Source organism: Diplotaxodon limnothrissa, linkage group LG9, assembly GCF_057381915.1.
Source record: "Diplotaxodon limnothrissa isolate DT_005_m linkage group LG9, D_limnothrissa_male_GT1.1, whole genome shotgun sequence".
Classification (NCBI taxonomy): Eukaryota; Metazoa; Chordata; class Actinopteri; order Cichliformes; family Cichlidae; genus Diplotaxodon; species Diplotaxodon limnothrissa.
In genome coordinates this window covers 3,061,703-3,079,641 of record NC_140604.1, presented here as the reverse complement: position 1 = coordinate 3,079,641, position 17,939 = coordinate 3,061,703, and the positions used below count along the sequence as shown (strand labels likewise).

Genomic DNA, 17,939 nt, shown 5'->3' with positions numbered 1-17,939 from the left:
TTTGTTGCCCGGACACTGAACTGTGTGCTGTTGGACTCAGGCCGTATTATTTACCCAGGGAATTCTCTCACGTCATCTTGGTGGCTGTTTATGTTCCCCCCTCTGCTAACCCCACAGCTGCATGTGACACTATCCACTCTGCCATAGCTCGGCTACAGACTCAGCACCCGAGTGCCTTTATTGTGATCTCGGGTGACTTCAACCATGTATCACTGGACAATACACTACCAACATTCAAACAATATGTGGACTGTCCCACCAGGGGAGAGAAAACTTTAGACTTACTGTATGCTAACGTCAAGGATGCATACAGCTCCTCCTCCCTCCCCCCACTTGGTAGGTCAGATCATAACCTGATTCACCTCACCCCCCGCTATGTGCCAATTGTGAGGAGGGAACCTGTGACCACCAGGACTGTTAGGAGGTGGTCAGAGGAGGCAATAGCGGAACTACAGGGCTGTTTCGAGGTGACCGACTGGGAAACACTCTGTGAGCCTCACGCCGAGGACATCAATGGGCTTACTGAGTGTATCACAGACTACATAACTTTCTGCACCGACTCCATTGTTCCAGCTCAGACTGTTCATTGTTACCCAAATAACAAGCCGTGGGTGACTAAGGACATCAAAGCCCTCCTCAACAACAAGAAGAGGGCTTTCAGAGGGGGCAACAAAGAGGAGGTGAGGAAGGTCCAGGTGTTACTAAAGGACAAGATCAGAGAGGCTAAGGACAATTACAGGAGGAAGCTGGAGTGGAAACTCCAGCAGAACAGCATGAGAGAGGTGTGGAGGGGCATGAAGACCATCACTGGATTCAGGCCAACCAACAGCAGGGGAGCTGAGGGAGGTGAGAATAGAGCCGACGAGTTGAATCTGTTTTTCAATAGATTCGACACCACAGTGTCTGCTCCGACCCCCACAACCTCACCTGCAGTCAGCCTGGAATCCAGAGCCACACCACTGTGCCAGCCTCTCTCTTCACATGTTGCCTCCTGTGAGATTCCTGACACCCCTCCCCCACCCATCACCTTCACTCAATACCAGGTTGAGATGCAAATGAGGAGACTTCACTCAGGCAAGTCTGCTGGACCAGACGGAGTGAGTCCCCTTGTCCTCAAGACCTGTGCCCCCCAGCTGTGTGGAGTCTTTCATAAACTGTTTATGCTGAGTCTGAGTCTGCAGAGGGTCCCGGTGATGTGGAAGACATCATGCCTCGTCCCTGTACCAAAGACGCCTCGTCCCAGTGGCCCCCAGGATTACAGGCCCGTGGCACTGACCTCCCACATCATGAAGACCCTGGAAAGGCTCATCCTGGACCAGCTGCGACCCATAGTAAGACCACATCTGGATCCCCTTCAGTTCGCTTATCAGCCTCGTCTCGGAACAGAGGACGCCATCATCTACCTGCTCAATCGTGTCTACACCCATCTGGACCAGCCGGCGAGCACTGTGAGGGTCATGTTTTTTGACTTTTCCAGTGCTTTCAACACCATCAGGCCGACCCTCCTGGGTGATAAGTTAGCAGCGATGCAGGTGGATGCTTCTCTGGTGTCCTGGATTGTTGATTACCTGACAGGAAGACCACAATATGTACGTCTTCCACATTGTGTGTCTGACAAGGTGATCAGCAACACAGGGGCACCACAGGGGACTGTCCTCTCCCCCTTCCTCTTCACCCTCTACACCACAGACTTCAGCCACTGCACAGAGACCTGCCATCTTCAGAAGTTTTCTGATGACTCTGCGGTGGTTGGATGCATCAGCAGGGATGATGAGACAGAGTACCGGGCTGTGGTCGACTCCTTTGTCACGTGGTGTGAGCAGAATCATCTGCAGCTCAACGTGGCAAAGACCAAGGAACTGATCGTGGACTTCAGGAAGACCAGGAAACACTTGACCCCTGTTTCAATCCAGGGGGTCAGTGTTGACATTGTGGAGGACTATAAATACCTTGGAGTACACATTGACAATAAACTGGACTGGGCTAAAAACACCACAGCACTTTACAGGAAGGGCCAGAGTCGTCTCTATTTTTTGAGGCGACTGAGGTCCTTCAACATCTGCCAGAAAATGCTGAGGATTTTCTATGAGTCTGTGGTGGCCAGTGCGATCCTCTATGCTGTTGCATGCTGGGGGAGCAGGCTGAGGGTCGCAGATGCCAACAGACTTAATAAACTGATCCGTAAGGCCAGCAATGTTGTGGGGATGGAGCTGGACTCCCTCAAGGTGGTGTCGGAGAGGCGGATGCTGTCCAAGATAAAGACAATGTTGGATAACACCTCCCACCCACTCCATGACATGTTGGTCAGTCACAGGAGCTCGTTCAGTGAGAGACTGAGATTACCGAAAAGCACCACTGAACGACACAGGAAATCATTCCTGCCTGTGGCCATCTCCCTGTACAACGCATCCACTTAACACACTGTTTGCTGCTACAACTACACATGTTTCTTTTCCAAATATTTATTTATAAGTGACTTATGTATGTATGTATGTATATATATGTATATATTGTACTATTCTTAGTTAGCGTATTGTCTGTCTTGTCTTAATGTTGGTTTAAAATGGAGCACTGTAACAAAAAATAATTTCCCCCAGGGATCAATAAAGTATTCTGATTCTGATTCTGATTCTGATTCAAAAGTTGTTAATATAGATGCCCACCCCCCTGCCAGTCTTCTTACCCGAGTCCGCAGACCTGTCGGCTCGATAGGCGGTGCGGCCTGCTAGATCAATAGCCGCATCGGGAATGGCGCTGTCCAGCCAGGTTTCAGTGAAAATCATGCACGAACAGTTATTAAAAGTCCGTCGAGTGGCGATCTGCAGTCGTATTTCATCCAGTTTGTAACGGATTGAACGGGCATTGGAGAGGAATATGGTTGGGAGTGGTGGTTTAAACGGACTAGTCTTTAGCCGTGCCCACAGGCCTCCCCGCCTGCCTCTCTTCTGCCTCCGCTCGCAACGTCTCCTCCTGCGGCTTGCTGTTGCGGGTAGCCCCGGGGGTTGCTTAACGATCTTCGGGGGGATGAGATACTCGGATGTTAGTTGAAGATCTCCACGGCTTAGTTGTAGTAGATCATCTCTGTTGTATTGAAGTAACCCCAGACTGTGTGAAATAATACCTAATACCACCAAAAGTGCAAAAGTGTAGGCGCTCCGGGCCGCTGCGTCTGTGCGCGCCGCCATAATGCACCATTACGCAGGGGCAGGGATAGTTCAGTAGGTAGAGTGGTGGCCCCATGATCGGAAGGTCGGGGGTTCGACTCCACTGAACGGCTACCCTGAGGTACCCCTGAGCAAGGTACCGTCCCTACACACTGCTCCCCGGGCGCTGCATTGGTGGCTGCCCACTGCTTCACTAGGTGAATGGGTTAAATGCAGAGAAACTATTTCCCCATGGGGACTAACACGCACACTTTACACTTTTATGACACAGGAAATAATTCCCTACGGTGACTTGCTCTCTTTAAAGTATAAGTACTATCTGCAATCGCTGTGCAGCCTTAATATTTGCAAATCCTAAAAAGAGTATGTCACAAAATCTGCATGACTTAGGGCACCAAAGTATTAACCATATACTTAATTTGTGCAGTATACTGTGAAATTTAGAATTAGATGTATTCATATCTATTACAGCTACTGTTATGGATGTGGATATTCTTCTGACCATGGCATGATGGCATGGCAAACAAGTAAGAAATTATGTACAAATGTATATTATCATCACTTACAATCACCACTAATACTCCACAGCTGAAGCCATCCTTCTGCACTGGATGGGTCAAGACACCTCCCTTCCATTTAATGTCCACCCATTCTGTTTTTGCGTGGCGGGTTCTCCTCATTTTTAAGTAATCACTGCACATTATTACAAAGCAGAATACAATTTGGTATATGTCATATTTCCTAATTTTAAAAAAAGATATTTTACAGAATTAAAGAGAATTTTATTAATTTTTTATTTATTTATTTTGTGGCCCGTCTTGTTTGGCTCTTTTGCCATCATAATTATTGTCTTAATAATTTGTTCACCTGATAATTTTTATTTAACCGTACTGATTTATTTTGCAAATGAGACCTAGCCAAGAGGATGCCAACAGAGAAACACGCATTGTGGGGCCAGGTACAAAAAGCTTCTACAAAAATGCAGTTGTAGTAAACTAACTTGTAAAGCCTATTTGCATATAACAAAATGTGTTGAAGCCTAAGTACCTGAATTTACGTGCAGCAAGTTTAGAGTCTTCCTCCTCTGATGAACTTGGGGAAGGATCAAGGAGATAAACAGTGTGATTCACTGCATTGATGAACTGTAGCAAAGATAAATCATTAAAACAATATTAATATATCGTCATTAAAAAATATACACAGGCTTTAAAGTAATAATCTTGTTGCTTACCAGACACTTCCAGTGTACATTTTTAATGTTAACAAACGTGACAATGGCCTGGTACTGATCGAAGTTTACCTGTCAGAAAACATTTATGTATTTCTTACAGTTTGTGGAATTCTATTAGCATTCAATCAGTAATTCTTTCTAAATGTATTTGAACATAATTATATGGACATTGGACAGTCATCTTACGTTCCGCAAGCTTTGGCGAGAAAGCTGTGTCCGATCACCAAAGAAAATCAAGCCCGCTGTGTAATGGTTCATAATGTAGATCCCCTTTTGCTCCTTTTTTGCCAGACAATGAAAAAGCCCTTCAATTACCTACGTAAAGAATTTTCATAAACACAAAGCTATGTAATTTATATAATTTAAATTGTGTTAATGATAAATAATTACATGATAATGTCCTTTTAATTGAATTACATTACACAGTCGAATTATTGTGGTTATGAGTGCTTAAATTAATCATTGATATACCTCGCCTGTTAGCCACAGGTGTGGTCGAAGGGTTCGCAGATCACGGTGGCAGATAATTATGGACGTACCATGGTTTGTTGAGGGAAGCACAGAAACCACAACCTCTGTGTCTCTTTTCTTCCACAAAGACAGGACCTCCTCATTAAAGAAAAACACACTTAACATACGATCTTACCAGCTATTGAACATGATTTTGTTATTTCTAACAAAGGTTTATGGACTGTTATTAACAATATGTCTTTGGAAAATTCATTCAAAATGTATCACTCCAAGTCTTGAATGGTAAATGAACTGGTTCTTATAAAGCGCTTTTCTACTCTTCTGAGCACTCAAAGCGATTTACACAACTTGTGCATTCACCCAAGCAGATTTTTCTAAGTGTGTTCTAAGTAACATTCACACACAATCGATGGATGCACTGGAGAGCAATTTATGGTTAGTATCTTGGATTTTTGGTATGCAGAGTTAATTTTCCCATACTCTAACTATGTTCCCGAATGCTTTTTCCCATTCAGTTTCTACTGAGGAAAAATATTTATTTATTTAGTTATTCCCAAAATTTACCAAATAATCACTGCATTCATTTTGAATTTTGGTGCCTCCCACTTAAGTTAAGGTTACAACTAGTCAACCAAAATCCTGGATATTCACATCGAATGAGTTGAACATGAATATCAACATGTAAATAAATAAGATTTGCCCTTCATACACGTGTCCGTGACTGATTACTGTGTCATGGAAAGGATCTTCTATGGAAAAAGAAGGCATTACTATTACTTTGATGAATCCTTTATGTTAGCAGTTGTCAATCCTACCTGGAATTCTGGAGTTTCCAAGGTAACATCCTCAACTCTACCAGTCTGCACAGGGGAACTCGGGGCCATAGAGGAAGCAACCTATATAAATATTGTGGACAAGAAATACAAAAAATGTTATGCAAAATATTGGTCTTTATATATGAACGATAAATTTCCCCAACATTTTATACCATCTTTGAAGATCTCCTGAAAGGAAATGGCTTGCGGAGTACTGTTACATATCTCCCCTTCTTTTTTTGGCGAGGTTCCTTCCATTTTTCTTCGTCCACTCTAAATTTCTGAACCAAAAATATGAGTCATTGAACATTGTTTAGGAATTACAAGTGAAATGCTGTGACAACATTTTCCTTAATTTACAATAAACCAAAACACACAAAAATGTCCAGTAAGACACACAGGTGCAACCAAGCTATAACATCACAATGTGGGGCACCTCAATATCCCACCACATCAAGAAGACTTTTTTTTAATGTTCCATTTTGAAACGGCAAAGCATTGATGGACATCAGCCAGTCATTTTGCAAACCTTTCTTTGAAGCATTCTTTTTGAGTCTTTGTACTCCTTCAGCAGCGCTGTGTGACTGATTTGATACTGGACAACAAAGTCATCCAGCCTGGTGAGCCTTCCCGAACATAGACGGATATGTTTCAGATCCCACTGGCTCTTCTCCATTATCCCCTGTGTTTTATTATTCTCAGTAATATTCTGAAAAATCAAATTAAGAAATCATTAAATGTGATTTTTTTTAAAAAAGATACACATTGTTGTTGTGTGCAATGTTGTATGATCTGCAATACAGATGACTCCTCTGGACCCGCCGTTTCTCAATCACACCACACAAATATGTATATATACTAAAAATCATGTGTCTTACTTGTCTCTTGATCTTGCTTAAGGCATTGTATTTGTTGTGGTACTGCTCATACATTTTCCCAGTGCCATGTCTTCCAAGGTCACCTTTGGATTTTGAAGATTAGACTAATATTGATGTGTGTAATTTCATTTTATAAACTAATTACTTGTCTACTTTAAAATGGCTTACCTAACATTATTGCAGACCATAATCCAGAAAAAGGAAGAAGATATTTGCTAATGTGCTCCATGAGCCCCTTGCTGTAGTAAGGGTTTGCCTCACCATCCATCTCCAATGATGTGTTGGAAATGAGCTTCTTAAAATGTCTCCCAAAGAGGTTGTTTCCCTTGACTCCCTAGCCAACAGACAAAACAGAATAATTATGTGATTTGAACATTGTGTGCACTCATCTTTCATATCTATAATCTAAAAACCCAACATTATGTTGTATAAAACATTTAAAATTACTCGTGAATTGTGATTATTATGCTATTCCAAAGTATTTAAAAAGATATATAAGAGGCAAAAGTTTAGCCTTTAGTTTTAATAAAAATTGACTTCAGTTTACCTTCAGGTCCTCATCAGCTTTTGAGTTTCTGTCATTGCCAGCAACACCAACATTGGCTTTCTGCATCAACAACTGAAGGTTGTGAAAATGTTTTTTGACATTCTCACCACTACACGGACTCCCAAAAACAACTGCAGCACTTTGAACCATGTCAGTGAGGTCTTTTAAGGAAGTTGCAGTAGTGAAGACTCCAAAAGTGTGCATTGCAAGATGGTAGTTCTTTGGTGCAGTAAACAGTAATAATGTTTTCCCAAATTGAAAAATGAAATGCCATGTCACATGTCACAATAAAAAAACAAACAAGTGAATACCGTATTAAAAGGACTACACTTACTACTTTTTACTCTTTGGCATTCTTCATAACATGACTAAGGCATCTGTGAAGAATTGGAACCTCGAAGTATTCCTTGTTTCCTTTCCCCGAAGCAATGTTATAATAATGATTTATTGTGTCAGAGAGATTTTTTTTGCAAAAGCTAAACAGATAGCTTGCATTAGGACCGTAGATCCATCACACATAAGCATTAAAGGTGAACGCATGGCTTTGCGCCCAAAGGCCCTTGCAACATCAGTCAGAAATGCTTCCAAAAAATATGTAATTGAGGCAGTGGTATGGTCACATGTTAAATATGTAGCCACTGGTAGGGGAGAGGATGTTTTCTGTGGATTTCTTACTACAAGTTCGTAAACATAGAAAGGAGGCGAACCCTTTCTTTTTTTTCATGATACTTCCTGTAGCATCCAAATAAAGTATGTCCTCCCGACAGCGGCTCTGGAAAATGTCAATGCTCCTGGAAGACCATAAAAAAACACCTTTTGAATGTAACATCACTTTCTGCAATACATCCTCTGGGTTGTTCTTCTTGTTTGCCACCATTAACTGGAGACTCATAATCTCATTATGATGAAGACGACTTTTCTTTCAGATTTCCAAGGCTATGTTTCTCAACACTTGAGGAGTTGGAACTTCATCTCTACACCCCGATTGCACAACATCATCATCCATTTTGCTCATTGTTTCCAGATACATGGCTCTAGGTAATTGCTTTTCCAATTCATGGCCAATTTTATCTCTCTTATGATCTCTTACAGGTCTTCTTCTTAGTTCATAGTGGTTGTGCACACACTCGAGACCTTGTAAATTGACTTTTGCCTTTAGATCGTCTTCATTATCTACAAGGAACAATATGGAAACACTGTCCGTATTCCGTCTGAAATCAGATTTGTCCACTGTAGTCCCTTGTATCCTCTTTGGGATCTCTTATTTTTTATATTAGTCCATTCTTTCCTTTTCAGGAAAAAAAAAATTGTTGCAAGTGGGACCCTGATTCTTATGAATCCATCATCAGATGAGTTGCTGTTAGGCTAAAAAAGAGGAAAAATTTATTTTGTGAGAAAACATTTTGTCCATGTTACATAACTACTGTAATATCAGTAAATATACTTGAAATACTTGTGTATTTTAAGTATATCAACAACCAGTGTTTCTAATATCAGAATATATAGCAAAAATTCATGTTGAGAAGTGTCATGAAATATAAATTTCATTCTATGTTACAACATTTGATAAAATTCTTTATTTAATTCTTTATTTAAATGTGGTGAATACTTGACAAACAAAGTAAAAAGAAAAAAACCAAAAAGACAATTATAAATTAAAGGGCCTTGGAGATGTCATTCAAACTAACACCATTGCACATCAAAACATAAATGTGAGTAACAGAAAGAATAAAAAAACATTTCAGAATAATTCTAAGGTGGAATTACCCTGTGGAAAGAGGAATTTTCCATTTTAGAGCATTTTGAAATCACTGAAAGGTAGGTCAATTATGGACAATTTGAAAGGGCTTTTATTTTTGAAAGCAAAATCAGAATGACTTGATATTGATATGGTATCACTGTGGGGCTGTATACTGTTGATCTGTTTTGTTTTCCAAGATAAACAGATTCACCTATGTTACTTTTATGAAAATAGTTATATTTCATAACATTACAAATACAAAGAAAAGATTGTGTCATTAATATGTAAAGACAAGAAATCCACTTTAGTAAATTTTAATAAATAAAATCAGAATGACTTGATATTGATATGGTATCACCGTGGGGTTGTATGCTGTTGATATAAAGTGGAATTACCCTGTGGAAACAAGAATTTTTCATTTTAGAGCATTTTGAAATCACTGAAAGTTAGGTCAATTATGGACAATTTGAAAAGTCTTTTATTTTGGAAGGCATAATCAGAATGACTTGATATTGATATGGTATCACTGTGGGGCTGTATACTGTTGATCTAAGGTGGAATTACCCTGTGGAAACAGGAATTTCCCATTTTAGAGCATTTTGAAATCACTGAAAGTTGGGTCAATTATGGACAATTTGAAAGGGCTTTTATTTTTGAAAGCAAAATCAGAATGGCTTGATATTGATATGGTATCACTGTGGGGTTGTATACTGTTGATCTAAAGTGGAATTACCCTGTGGAAACAGGAATTTTCCATTTTAGAGCATTTTGAAATCACTGAAAGTTGGGTCAATTATGGACAATTTGAAAGGGCTTTTATTTTTGAAAGCAAAATCAGAATGACTTGATATTGATATGGTATCACTGTGGGGTTGTATACTATTGATCTAAAGTGGAATTACCCTGTGGAAACAAGAATTTTTCATTTTAGAGCATTTTGAATCGTTAGAAGATTAAGTCAAATATCGGCAATTTCAAAGGGCCATTACTATGAAAAGCAAAATCAGACTGACTTGATATTGATATGGTATTACTGTGAAAAAGACTGCGGTTGGAAAGTGTTGATACAAAGTTCAAATAGTATTTGGAAATACGACTTTTGCTTTCAAGAGCATTTTAAGTCATTGAAAGAGTAGTTCAAAAATGAAGATTCACAGGGCTTTTACTTTGAAATCCAAATTAAGATGGCCTTGATAGTGACAGGGCACAATTAGGATACAAGGCTGTGTCATATAGATCATTCATTAGAGTTTGTAAAATAAAAAAAGCCTAAATTATATGTTATTATGTTCTTAACATATCTGCTAATTCACTCGAAGTTGGCTTTTATTTTGAAATCTGGTTTCCACATCCATTCCCGTAATACTTTGAATACACAGGGAACGTAAAACAAACTGGAGGCTGGCTTGACTGCAAGTCTCGAATTGGAGGCTGGCTTGACACCAGTAATACAAGCTAGCGTTTACACCGTAACTTTAAGCTAGCACCATAAAGACGGTAAAACACGTAATAATAAATGCATCTTAAAGCTGTTATATTAGCACTCTGTGTATTACTAAGATAACCACATTAACATTACTGACACTCGCTGACTTTTAATAGTCATTCTATAAATGCTGCCCGTTTAAATGGTCTTACCTGTACACACTGCATATCCACCGGATTCCAGCCAGAGTGGATTCTGGAGTCTTCCACGCTCCTGTTAGTGATCCTCCATCTGGATGGATGAGAACAACCTTCTGAACAATCTAGCAGGAGATGGCCCATATCTATGGGACTGATTTGTGCTAATAACGCCCATTGTATGGACTGATAACAGCCGAAGCGGGTGAATAAAGTCACCCAGTAGCTAGCTGTGCCATTACCCAGCATACATCACTCCCTCCATATATGCAATAAACGATACAAAAGTAATAGCCTATAATTGATATATCTGCTGTTTCTCAGGTAGTTGCTTACATTATATAATTTATTGTGTTCAGTATACGTCACTACAATGTGATTTGGAAAATGTCTAAATATACCGACAACAGGCACTTCCGCAGCAATCTCTTCAATCGGAGGACCCTTCACGTCAATTCCCGACGCGAGGGGGTACCCTGCGCGTCCATAAGTAAAGCAGAGGGAGCCTGACCATGCGTCACACGTTTCACGAGTTGGGAGTGAGAACATGTTGTTTTATCACTGTGTAACTGAGATCAATTGAAAGCCTGCATGCGCTAGTACCTCTTGCCACAAGTTCAGAGAATCCTTTGCGGTTTTACCCCTGAATGATGTCACATTTTTGGTGGGCCGGTCTCTAGTCAAAATGCCCGGGCCGATTTTTTGTCCCAGTCCAGCCCTGTGTGTACTGCCTTTTGTTCCTGGAGAAGGTATTTAACTGAGAGCCATGCTGGGCTCAGGGAGACTCTGCTGACCGTCTGCCCCGCGGTCATGCAGGGACTTCATCAAGCTTGGTTGTCTGTTCTTTGTGTGTTTGATTAAAGAATGTTAGCTACCGCTCACCGCTCGTCTGCAGGCTTTATTTACATGGAAAACTTCCACAACAGGCAAAAAAAAAGCTTTTTGCTAAAACAAAAAGATTTAGAGCAGAAGTTTTTTGCACTGCATTTTAAAATGAAAACATATTGCATTTATTTAAAATTAAAGACACAGAGCAGAAAGTGTGTTACTGTTTTACATCCACAGACACACAAGAAAAGAAGCAGGCAACATGAGGTCAAGTTATGGCAATTTTATTTGTGTATTTCAGTTTTTAAAAAACAAACAAACGTCCCAAGAAGAAGGATGGGGAGAAAGAAAGGTGGAGAGAGGAGGAAGAAACTATCGAGATGCTGCTGGGTCACTTCTTCCTCAGCAGTCTGCTCCAGAATCCCCTCCTGTCCTCGGCTTGCTTTTCTTTTGCCTTCAGTTCTTTTAAGGTTTTGTTGAGCTGCTCCTCGGCATCTTTAAATTTTTCTTCCAGCTGCTGTTTGGCCAGTTTCCCTTTGTGTTTGAGGAGCTCTTTAGCTTCCTTTTTGTGCTTTCGTATTTCTTTAAGTGCGTCTTTGCAGTCTTTCTTGGTCACCCCAGCGCCGGTCATTTCTTTCTTTCTTTAAGTGTCATGGTCTCCGTGCCTGTCCGGCCAGCCCCACAAGGCTACATTTGCTGTTTCGGTTCTCTCTCCCTCTGCCTGGGTGGGGCTCACTGTGGGCTCCCGCCCTTCGCCCTGACGACAATCACCTGTCATCACCGGGAGCACTATTTGAGGCTGGAACACAGATCCTCTCGTCGCTGGATGATTGTACTACTGACGTTAGTGTTCTCCCTGCCGTGTGAATGTGTGTGAGTGTGGGCAAGAAGACATGAGCGAGTGTGAGAGAGCTACCCTGTGATTCCCTGGAGTTTTGGATTCCCTTCACTGTATATATATTGTGCACTGGAACTGTAAATAAACTGTATTTTGGAGACATCTACCGCTCTGCGCTTGAGTCCCTACAACCAGATCGTGACATTAAGTGCGTCTTTGCAGTCTTTCTTGGTCACCGCATTTCTTTCTTCAATACCTTCACCTCAATTTTCTCTTCTGCAAGTTCTTCTTGCATTTTCATCAGTTCCTTCCTCATGTTTTGAGTGTAACTCTTTGTATCTTCCATTTCTTTCTTTGCTCCCTGTATTTTAATTTTCTCTTCCTCCAACACTTTTTGAGCTTCCAACAATTCTTTCTTCAAATTTTCAATCTCATTTTCTGCCTCGTGTTTACCTTTTTGTCTCCTCTTCAAGTTGTTGCTTCACATGCAGTAATTCCTTCCTTAGTGTTTCAGCTTCAGCCGTTACATTTGCAGCTTCTTGTGTTGCTAACTGCATTTTCCTTTTTTCCTCTTCAAAAGCTTCCTGCACCTCCTGTAATTCCTGCATCACATTTTCTGCCTCCTTCTTTGCAGTTTGATATTTATTTTTGGCTTCTTGTGCTGTGCTTTTCTCTTCCTCCAATGCTTTTTGAGCTTCCAACAGTTCTTTCTTCATGTTTTCATTCTCGTTTTCTGCCTGTTGTTTTCCCATTTTCTCTCCTTTAAGTTTGAGACCCACATGCAGTAATTCCTGCAATACTACTTCAGTTTCATCCATCTTCATCCGCTTTATCCGAGGCCGGGTCGCGGGGGCAGCAGCCTAAGCAAAGAGGCCCAGACCTCCCTCTCCCCAGCCACCTCCTCCAGCTTATCTGGGGGAAATACCAAGGCGTTCCCAGGCCAGCCGAGAGATATAATCTCTCCAGCGTGTCCTGGGTCTGCCCCGGGGCCTCCTCCCGGTGGGACATGCCTGGAACACCTCACCCAGGAGGCGCCCAGGGGGCATCCTTGTCAGATGCCTGAACCACCTCAGCTGGCTCCTTTCGATGTGGAGCAGCAGCTGCTCTACTCTGAGCCCCTCCCGGATGGCCGAACTTCTCACCCTATCTCTAAGGGAGATAGGGTGAGACATTTCTGTCGCTTGTATCCGCGATCTCGTTCTTTCGGTCACTACCCACAGCTCGTGGCCATAGGTGAGGGTCGACCGGTAAATTGAGAGTTTCGCTTTTACACGCAGCTCCCTCTTCACCACGACGGACCGGTGCAGCGTCCGCATTACTGCAGCTGCAGCCCCAATCCGTCTGTCGATCTCCGGCTCCCTTCTCCCATCACTCGCGAACAGGACCCCGAGATACTTGAACTCCTCCACTTGGGGCAGGAACTCATCCCCGACCCGGAGTGGGCACTCCACCCTTTTCCGGCTGAGAACCATGGCCTCAGATTTGGAGGTGCTGATCCTCATTCCCGCTGCTTCACACTCGGCTGCGAACCGTTCCAGTGCGAGCTGGAGGCCCTCACCCGATGAAGCCAACAGAACCACATCATCCGCAAAAAATCAGAGATGAGATTCTGAGGCCACCAAAGCTAAAGCCCTCCGCCACTTGGCTGCGCCTAGAAATCCTGTCCATAAAAATTATGAACAGAACCGGAGACAAAGGGCAGCCCTGGCGAAGCCCATCACCCACCGGGAACGAGTTCGACTTATTGCCGGCAATGCGAACCAAGCTCTTGCAACGGTTGTATAGGGATCGAATGGCCCGTAGCAATGGGCCAGACACCCCATACTCCTGCAACACCTCCCACAGGACACCCCGAGGGGCACGGTCGAATGCCTTCTCCAAGTCCACAAAACACATGTAGACTGGTTGGGCAAACTCCCATGCACCCTCAAGTATCCTCGAGAGGATAAAGAGCTGGCCCAGTGTTCCGCGACCAGAACGAAAACCGCATTGTTCCTCCTGTATCTGAGGTTCGACTAGCGGACGAACTCTCCTTTCCAGCACCCTGGCATAGACTTTCCCAGGGAGGCTGAAACTTCAGTTTCAAACTGTGAATTTTTAGCTTCTCCTCTTGATTTTTCTGCCTCTTCTTTTAATTTGACATTTTCAGCCTGTATCATTTGAAATTGTTCTTGCAGGTTAATCAGCTGTACTGTATTGTATGGTGAAGCACTCGCCGATCCTCTTCTCGTTCTCCCTCGATTCATTTTGGCCTTTTAAACAAAGGAGCCAACGTATTGTAGAGGAGTGAAGTGAAGTTTTCGATGTTTCTTCGTCAGCTGTCGTTTGTCCTGCACAGAGATGCTGCTGTAGATGTGTCTCTAGCTGTGTCTGGATACAATGAAACATGCCGTAACTGAGTGCTTGTGTTGCACAGTTCTACTAAACATTCCATTTCATGCATGCTCCGCCCACATGGTCAGGAATGTCAGGTGCTGCATCACCAAATGCTGCTCCCGTTGCCTAGCAATAACAGCTGTTTACTTTTTGGGGTCTGGTTCATTGTTTAATAAAGAAAACATGTCCAAGTACTGGATGCTGAGGCTCAGCGCATATTCTAGCCTGCTGTGTGGGTGGGCAGCTAGAAATCACTGGTGGGCAATATGAGTGAGGAGAAAACTGGAGCAGCCAAGCAGGGAGCTGCAGGTTGCTGGTTTTAGTCTCTGTTCAGATGCTGGTGTCTCCTCTCTCTGAGATGTCTGCAAACAGTCCCAGATAAAACAATAAGGATAATAAACAAACACGTGACTGAAATAACAATTATGACTCTGATGTGTTTCATGTGTAGCAGGATGGCCTCTATACAGCAGTCGCTGCAAGCATCCACATCACCACACTTACGTTTCTTTAAGCAGGCGTGCTGGGCTCCTCCTAAGGAAAGTTTGAAACTTCATTTCCTTCATGCTGGTGAACTTTTTACCAAATATTTTCATCAAAGCTTCTCCATCACTGACAGGGATTGTTTGGATCTTCACACTCATCTCCACCAACCCTAAAAAATGAGTCTCACTTTGCTCATATAATGCCAGGAGTGTCTCCATATTTCACAAAAGTCTATGCAAACATGTAACAGTATCCCATATTCATATAAATATTATTGATATTATAACAAAAGCTATCACCAACACAATTGTCCCAAGTGCTTTTGTTTATTAGTTATTGCAAATGCTTGATTGCAGTTCTTGCTACATGACAAAACCACTTATTAGTTTTAGAAGGAAATGACTTTTTCTACATGAGGAAAAATTGGAGCTGTTTCCCCAAACTAAATGAAATCATCATTTAAAAAACTACAATCTGTATTTACTCTGAACATCTGTGTTAACATTTGAAATTGGAAACATGTAAGTGTAACAAACATGTTAAAACATAAGAAATCAGGAAGGGGCATGTATAGGGATTTCTTTTACTTATGTATTAATCACATTATTTTATTGTATGATACCTTGGTGCCACTGGATTTTAACATGTCTCACACTCATACAGTAAGACAAATGGTGGGGGTCTAGTAAGGAAGTTGGGGGAAGCAGACAGCTCCACAGGAAGAGTCTTTTGTCTCTTTGTGGACTCTGGGGGGTAGCAAGGGAGTGTGAACCTTCTTCTTGTCCTTAGCGGGCGACCACCGGCGGTGGTCTGCCGCGCAACCAGTACGCTGCTGTAGGTGCCGCAGGTTCTTTTGCTTGACCAACGATTATCTTCCACGCTTTTTGATCTAAGGCGATGGTTCTTGCCTGCTCGAGGTCAAGTCGAAGAGCCTTCAAATCATCCTGGATTTGTTTCATCCTTGTCTTCTTTGGTGCATTTCGATGCACCCTCCAATCGGTGGGGCGGGTCAACCAGAGTAGGCCATGGGGGTAGCGGCTCGGGTCCATTCGACAAATGTGGCCAAACCAACGGAGTCGACGGCGCTGGATTAGGTCGCCGATCGTCGGTTGGCTGCCGCAGCTGGTGAGGATGGTGTCATTCGAATGACGGTCGCGAAGGGAAACGCCGAGCATGCATCTAAGGCAACGCATTTGGAAAGCTTCGAGCTTGCTCAGGTCGTGTTTGAGCATTGTCCACGTCCCTGCACTGTAAAGTAGAATGAGCAGGATCAGGGTTCGGTAAAGGCGGATCTTTGTCGCTAATGAGATGTTCTTCTTCTTCCAGACGCACCAGCGCAGAGTCAGGACTTTGGTCTTCTCGGCGTTAACATTGAGACCGTACAGTTTGGAGTGCCGGGCGATGTCATAGAGGATGTGAGTTGCCTCGGTGTCATCTTCGGCAAAAATGGCGCTATCGTCAGCGAACATTAGATCGGTGATAAATCGATCGGTCGAGGCTTGGACTCTGTGGCGGCCCTCGAATGCTTTGCGCATTATCACATCGATGACGATGTTGAACAACAGCGGTGACACCACATCGCCCTGCCGGACCCCTGTCATGATGGGGAATTCATCGGACACTTCGTCATGAATACGTACCTGGCTGGTCGAGCCATCGTAGGCGGTTTGTAGTAGCTCGATGATCTTCACGGGTATGTGTTCGGCTGCCAAAGCCCTCCACAAGGCTGGCCGGTCGATGCAATCAAACGCAGACTTGAAATCAATGAAGATGATGACTGTTCGACGTCCGCATCTGATCCGTTCCTCCATGAGTCGACGTAGGGTGAAGATTGGGTTGCTGCAGCCTCGTCCGGGTCAGAACCCGGCCTGTTCTTCCCGGCTGGTCATCTCACAGTGCTTTTGAAGGCGTGATTGAATTGTTTTCATAAGGACCTTGCCGACGATGGACAGTAAGCTGATGCCGCGGTAGTTTTTACATTCTCGGTTGTCGCCTTTCTTTAGGATAGGAATGACAGCCGCCTTCTTCCAATTTGCTGGTATCACATTTGATGTCCAGATCAGTTTGAATAATGAGTGTAGACGTATGACGAGGACTTCTCCTCCAGCTTTGAGGGCTTCTGCTGCCACATGATCAGGGCCAGCGGCCTTGTTGTTCTTTAGCGAATGTATTGCGAGTTTGACTTCTTCTACCGTTGGTTCTGCATCAGACATCGGCACCGTAGGAGGGTCGATGATGGGCGGCGCTGCAGCCGGACCTTGGGGCGGATCGTGATTGTAGAGTTCATTGAAGTATTCTTTCCACCGTTGCAGGCGCTCCGCAGTTGACTTTACAAACGAGCCATCCACCTTCCTGATGTTATCATTCATCATCTTGCACTTGCCACTGAGACTACGTATGGTCTGGTACAACACCCTGTAGTCTTGTCGTTCGGCCGTATTTTCAAGTTCCTCAGTGACTTTGTTCCAGTACGCCTCACGGTCTGCTTTCATCTTCAGCCTCACCTCACGGTTTAGCCGATGATACTTTTCAAAGTTGGTTAGCTTGGCCTTCTTGCGTTCAAAGACCAAGTCAAGGCACTCGTCCGAGATCCACGGTTGTGTGCGACGCTGGGCGGGTGGGCACAGCGGCTTGGCGCAGTCCAAGATGGCTTTCGATATTGTTTGCTCTTCTTTGTTGGCATCGTCGCTCAGGGGGAGTAGGGCGAAGTGGTTCGATAATGCGATCTGGAATTCTTGACGGCGGTCATTGTTGTTGAGGTGATGCCAGCCCAGCCTGGGCGGCTTGGGTGTCGGCCTCTTCGCTCGTTGGAGCTTCAGGCGCACTCTGGCTTGGACAAGATAGTGATCAGAGCCGCAGTCGGGTCCGCGCATCGCCCGGACATCTTGCAAGGATGATCGGAACTGGGTGTTGAGCACATAGTCAAGTAGCGCTAAGTCAT

The 17,939-nt window shown here is 43.4% G+C and overlaps 1 pseudogene; it reads right to left on the bottom strand.

Annotated features, from left to right (window-relative positions):
• Positions 1–6,379: 6,379 nt before the first annotated feature.
• Positions 6,380–8,136, bottom strand: LOC146624983 (uncharacterized; annotated as a pseudogene).
• Between the last annotated feature and the right edge of the window lie 9,803 nt (positions 8,137–17,939).